The 6595-nt window shown below is 36.4% G+C and overlaps 1 protein-coding gene across 1 annotated transcript in view; it reads right to left on the bottom strand.

Moving 5' to 3' along the window:
• Window positions 1-6595, bottom strand: part of LOC105457145 (probable 2-oxoglutarate dehydrogenase E1 component DHKTD1, mitochondrial) — a gene marked incomplete at its 3' end in the record, with an annotated part of 57689 nt that overhangs the window by 35080 nt on the left and 16014 nt on the right. The gene's annotated exons all lie outside the window — the stretch shown is intronic.

The raw sequence follows: 6595 nt of genomic DNA, 5'->3' as shown, positions 1-6595 counted from the left end.
CCAGCCCGCTCAGAGATGTGTATAAGAGACAGATTTTATATTTAAAAAATTTTTTTTTATATTTTCCGTATTTTATATTAAGTCTACTACGATTGTGCGAGATAGCTTCCCAGAATATTATACCATTACGAATTTCTTTAATAACTATTACCATTTGGGTTGGAATAGAAAGTGTTGAATAGGTATAAAGATACGATCCACTTGCGTTTTATTGTTTAAAAATAGTTGTATAATTAAAAATAATTTCCTGTATTATACATCTACTTTTCAATTTTGTGTAATGAAAATTCTTTTATGTCATATTGAAATATACAATATTATTAACACTAATGTTTTAATGCATAAGAATGAAAGATAGTACCACTTGGGTTTTATTTGGTAATTTGTTTTTTTTTCGAGATATACCTTACGATATTGATTATTCTAATCAATATACTTGGAATAACATTTTGATTTCATTTCTTTCTCATGTCATTATTTTGGCTTTTTTTGTTTCCACGATTGTATTCTTTTAATATAATTACACTAGGTATATTTGAAATAATATTTTGATTTCACTCTTTTGATATTATATTTTTGGTTTTTAAAATTGAATTTTTTTGAAAATCATGTATACATTGAAAAAAACACAACTTGAATTTTATTTGTTTAATTTAATACAACAGCTTCTTTCGAAATATATTATTTACAAAATAAATTTTCGTAATCGTGTTATACACGAAGATATGCCATTTGGGTTTTTTTAAATTTAACAACAGTTTTTTTCCAAGGCCGTATTATACATTTAAAGTAATACCGCTAAGGTTTTATTTTTTTAATTTAATATCGTATTATATATTGAATGTATTGCTACTTGGATTTTCTTTTAATACATTTCTTTTCGAGGTCGTGTTACACATTTAAAATAATACAAAGATCTCATTTTTTAAATTTCATAAAACAATTTTTTCAAGGTAAACACATTAAAAAATATACTTGGCGGTCTTTTTTTACATTTTTAATGTCTTTTTTCCACGGTCATTTTTACAAAAGCAGACAAGAGGAATATGACGGTTGTAATAACTCAATATTTTAATAAGATGAATAGCATTCTTATTGTTAGTGATAGAGAACATACGTTATAGTAACAGAAAATCCAGTCAAAAATATCGAATCTGGTTTTAATAACATATTAAAAAGATGGCTATCTAATGATTATATCATCAAAGATACCTTCCATTCGTTAAAAAAACATACTGATAGCTCTTTACCGAAGGCATATGGTCTTTCTAAGATACACAGAAAAGACATCCCCCTTAGGAATATTGTGTCATCTAGAGATGACTAAACTTTACACATTTGCGACATATTTACATAAAATATTGCATAACAGCTTGCCATAAGGTTGTAACAACTGCCGTTATTTCGTCGTGCGGAGTAGCTCGTCGGAAAACGGGCGGCGAAATTGGCTCAGGGCGGATAGGGAAGAGCATTTAACGAAACTCGGACTTTTAATATGTACAACAAGAACTGGTTTATTGAATACTAGGATCTATACAATTCGGTACGCTCGGACGGACGATATATATATTTACATATTTACAGGCTTTTACCGCGAGCGCCGGTTAGTGCCCATCGGTTGTGCACGTGCCGGCGCGTGACGTCGGTGGGCGCGCGGTAGGCGCGGCAGGCGGGGAGCGGCGCGGCGCGTGAGACGAGTGTCCCCAGTGGTGCGCGGTAAGGGGCGCGCGGCCCGGGCCGTTTCCGAGAATCGGTGACCGTGTTGTTTGTCGGGGGAATCCGCTGAGGTATTTCTCAGTAGAGAGTGAGAACCCTCTCACTCCCCTTGGTTTCGGCGGTTCCCGGAGGAAGGAATCGGAAGCGGTTGGCCGAGATAGACTCGGATGAGGCCGAGAACCCTCTCGACCCCGGTGCTGACCGTTCCTGAGGAAGGACCTGGAGCAGGTCTGCCTGAGAATGCTAGGCGGAGGCCGAGAACTCTCTCTCGACCCCTTTTTCTCGAGCTGCTCGCGGTTCTGGTGTGGAAGGTACTTCTGGCGGACTGGCGGGTAGCGAGTCAAGCGAGAAGTGTCTCTGTCGGAAATTTTCCCGGCTTTTATACCCGCTCGGGCGCAGGTTCGGACGTTTCCGCGTCTCATCGGTAATCTCCGGGCGCGCTCAAAAAAGGACAAGGGAGTGCTCGGCGGGGTGAGTTTCCCGTGTGTGTCGTTGAGTGGCGCAAAAGGTAATCCGGGCGCCTTGCGCCCGGTTCCCGCTGCTTGTATGTGCGGGAACGATGCGTTCTTTAAGGGGGTGCATCGTTACAAGGTATGGGTTATATTAAAGATAGTTTTAGCTTATATAAACTCTTGTCGGGGAAAAGTATCTCGGAGAACAATATTCTGGCTTCTGTAGATGTCACTTCACTCTTTACCAATATTTCGCAAGATCTTGTTTTGGAAGGCATTATAGACATATGAAATATATAGACAGAGCATAAGCCGCTACTCTGGGCAAAGGGGATATAATATTCGGGGCGAAGGACAATCGTTTAATATCGACTCGTTCCGGTATGACTGGATAATATTCGGCATACATTTTATAATATCGTCGCCCATAGCGTATTCATAGAAGTTGTATTGTTTTGTTGTAGAGGTTATATTCAGTGTGAAATAATATATTGAAAAAAATGAGTTTCTGCATTGTGTCAGGAATCAATGCAATAAAAAAAACATGGAACAATTAGAGCTGGAAAAAGGTCTAAATAAAAATATATCATTTCATCTGTAAGTAAAATATTTTTGTAATGGTATATATACATATGGAATGGCATATATTTTTAATTTTAGTTTTGTATTATTCAATTCATAATCGGTATCTTTAAAGTGGACTGAACAAACTGTAGCTGACTTTGGAGGTTCGTAATTTTCTAATTGTATATATAGATATATATATATATTATTTTAGATTCCCAATAGATGTGGAGAGACGCAAGAAATGGTTAAAGGCTGTACAATTAGAAAATTACGAACCTCCAAAGTCAGCTACAGTTTGTTCAGTCCACTTTAAAGATACCGATTATGAATTGAATAATACAAAACTGAAATTAAAAATAGATGCCATTCCATATGTATATATACCATTACAAAAATATTTTACAATTATTAAATATATATATATTTCAATATTGTTAACAAATTATTCTTCTTTAGTTACTTAGTTTGGAAATTCAACCTGCAACTGCAATTGAATCTATTGAAGAAAATATAAATAATGAAACTGGTTAGTACAAATAAATGTATCTGCTTATTGTTAGTAAATTAATATTATATGCACAAACACACAATAATAAATATTGAGGCGTATAGAACGTCGCGGTGTTTGCAGTGGAGAGCGTGCGTTAGAGAGCGGGTTGCTCTGACCAACGGTGATCTTCCTTTTGCCGGACGCTATGCGGTTCGCTTCTCGCAAGGTTTATTTTTCGTCGGTGCAGGAGTGGTGGTCGCCAAAATGAAGAGATGTTTCTTTCCTTTTTGCTATTTACAATATATTCTGTCACGAACTTATTTACAGGTGTATATACAAGAGATCTTATGTGCTATCGTTTTTGTGGCCCTAAAAAGAACCGATTGTTCGCCGCGGCCTTAGGCTGGAGATTTACGCGGGCCCCACGCTATACTCGGCTGTGCGCGTGTGAAACTCCACGGTTGTTCCTTGTGGGGAGTCTGCGTTGCCTTATCGTAGGCGTAGGTCTCCTTCGTCTGCGTCGAAGTCGATCTCCGCTCGGACGTCTGCACGGTCTGCGTTTCCTTGTCCGTGATGCTGGACGGCCTCGTAGGTAGCGGCTGGACGAGGGCTGGTATTGCCAGGGCCTGTAGGACTGCTTCCGGCGTCGGGCGTTCTCTAGTTCTGCGAGATGTCCTTGGCGACCGACGGCGTGGGTCTGTCGACGTAGACCCGAAATCAATCGCCAATAGCCTCCACTCGTCTGCAGGGAGTGCTGCTGCTGGTGGTGGCGCTGCTGTGGAGCTGTTGCGCTTCGACGTTGCTACCCTGTGGGGTCTGGTAGCGACCCTTACAGCGGCCTTGACGACGCCGGTACTCGTGGTGGTTGTAGGCGGCAGCTTGGCGGTTTTCGTTCTGCTCTTTCTTCTCAAAAAGATCTAGTTTGCTCTTGTCGAGTGCGAACGCGTACTGCGACTTGAGAACCGTGTCCGCTGTCCGGTCGGAAAATCGGCCTATTTATATCCTCCCGGGCCATTTCTTCATCACGAGAAACTCGGCCCTCTAGCGGTGAGTCTCTGAAAATGGCACTCGCGGCTGGCGCGTGGTCGCCTCGTGCGCCTCGGCGCGGGCGCAAAGTCCGCCGCGCGAGACCCGGCGTAGGCGCGCGATGTGCCGGGCGGCCGCGGGGGCCTGGTGGCGCGCGCGTCGCGCGCGTGCTTGGGTGGCGCAGATTTATTACAGACAAATATTATTACAAACAAAGATCATGAGAAAAATGTTAATACAAATATCGAAGAAGATAACACAATTGATACATGTTCATATAATGGTACTCAAACGATACATCGTTCTACCAGTATATCTCCTGACAAAATACTAAATTCACCAATTCCCAGCTAGCAAGCTCACGTGATAATGACGTGATTTTGATGACAATGACATGAAGTAACATAAATAGTATGTTATTTTGACGTCATCTACAATACCAAAAGTTGACGTCACTGATATGACGTCATCTAAATGTTACATTGACGTCATATTACATGGCAATTATTATAATTCTTGTTCTAATTAATATGACATCAATATAAAATAAATGACGTCTTATCAACGACCTTAATTTCGTGTTATCCTTGTATTTATTGTTTTTTTTAATAATATAATATTTAATTACACTATTTATAAGTAAGTAGGTATTACCTACCTATAATTGATAAACCTACTATTTATGCCTACACTATTTATAAGTAAGTAGGTATTACCTACCTATAATTGTTTATGTTTCATATAATAAATTTTTTATATGCGATTATAGATGACAAATATAATAATAAAATAATGATAATTGCAATTTATTGCAGTAATCTAAATTTTATTATTATATTATTAGATACTAAATAATTTTTATTATTATAGTAATTGTAGATTCACATTTCAATAAAATTTGTAAGTTTAAATAATCTAAAATATATTATACTTTATTTAATTATTATTTTTAGTAAAAATTTGCAATTATATTTAAATAAAAAGAAAAAATTTTAAATTGCACATTAATATAATTAAATTTACTTTAATAATTAATAGTTAATTATTTTCTTGTGTATATATATACAGCATTTGTTCTTTTTTAGTTCACATTTCATTAATTACAAAACTCAAGTAAAAATGTAATACTTATGAATTTCGTATTGAATTTGACTATCTCTAAAATTCTGTGTATATCCTTTTATTTATTTATTTACATGTTTCTTTATTTATAGTTTTATACATACTGCGTTTGTACTATTACTTTAATATTAATAGTATCCTAAAATATTTATATTAATGAGAATTATTTAATACAAATATCATAATTTTGAAACAAAATTGCCATTAATTAAATTCATTATAATTTTTCATTTTTGTAAAATACATAGAGGTAAGGGATAATATATTTCGGTCATTTATTATACCTGTATTGATTCAAATAAGAATTTATTTCTCTTAAAAATAACAATACTATATCAATAAAATCATTTTTTCTTGATATATACTGTTTTAAATCTACCGCGGTTAGGTAGAAGAGGATGGGACCTTGCAACAATCGCCCCCCCGCGGTCCCACGATGTACGTTATTGTGAAACTCCAGAAGAAATCGCGATAGCTAATGTGATTTCAATTTTGATAGTGCTAAACATATTGTTCAGAGTGTTGTTTGAACTATTGTGTTTTTTAGCGTTTTTCACTGGTCGCACTGGTGCGCACTGAGTGCACACTTTTCGAGAATCTTTGACTGTGATTTTATATAAGTAATGCGGCGGCGCACTATTCGCGCCTACCGGTGGTTATAGATTTGTTTGCAATTATCTGCAACAAGCCCACTATATATAATGGCTTTAATCGGCGTACAATTTTCCTCGGACAAAAATGAAAAAAGTGAAGGTAGCATTGCCGTCGTGCACAAATCATGGCTAACAGCGCTTTAAAAAAATTATTTTGGCCACAACACATTAAGCAGCAGTATCTACTCGACAAGTGCTTGAAAAAAGGTGAAGAACCAGGTGACCATTGGCAGCTCTATAAAATTAAAAGAGTCTTTTTTGAAACAGGTTAGTACACTTTTATACCTAAATGTTATTTTCCTTTTACATAACCTTACTTTGAATACTTTCATATACATAAATTTTTATGTCATAAATGATCACGATTTGGTTCATTAATTAACCAAATATATACATATATACGAGGCATGTATATTAATTAACTGATCTTTTTAAACGTATAAATGTAGCGATAGCTCATCATATATAGATTTTATGTATACAAATAAAACTTACATAAACTTATAAATATTTATATACTAGCTGCAGTATATTATTGAATCGGCGTTGTCTGAAAATAAGTACTAGCT

The sequence above is a fragment of the Wasmannia auropunctata genome, unplaced genomic scaffold, assembly GCF_000956235.1.
Source record: "Wasmannia auropunctata unplaced genomic scaffold, wasmannia.A_1.0 LD336106.1, whole genome shotgun sequence".
NCBI lineage: Eukaryota > Metazoa > Arthropoda > Insecta > Hymenoptera > Formicidae > Wasmannia > Wasmannia auropunctata.
The sequence above is the reverse complement of the archived record's forward strand: the minus strand, read 5'-3'. Positions and strand labels throughout refer to the sequence as shown.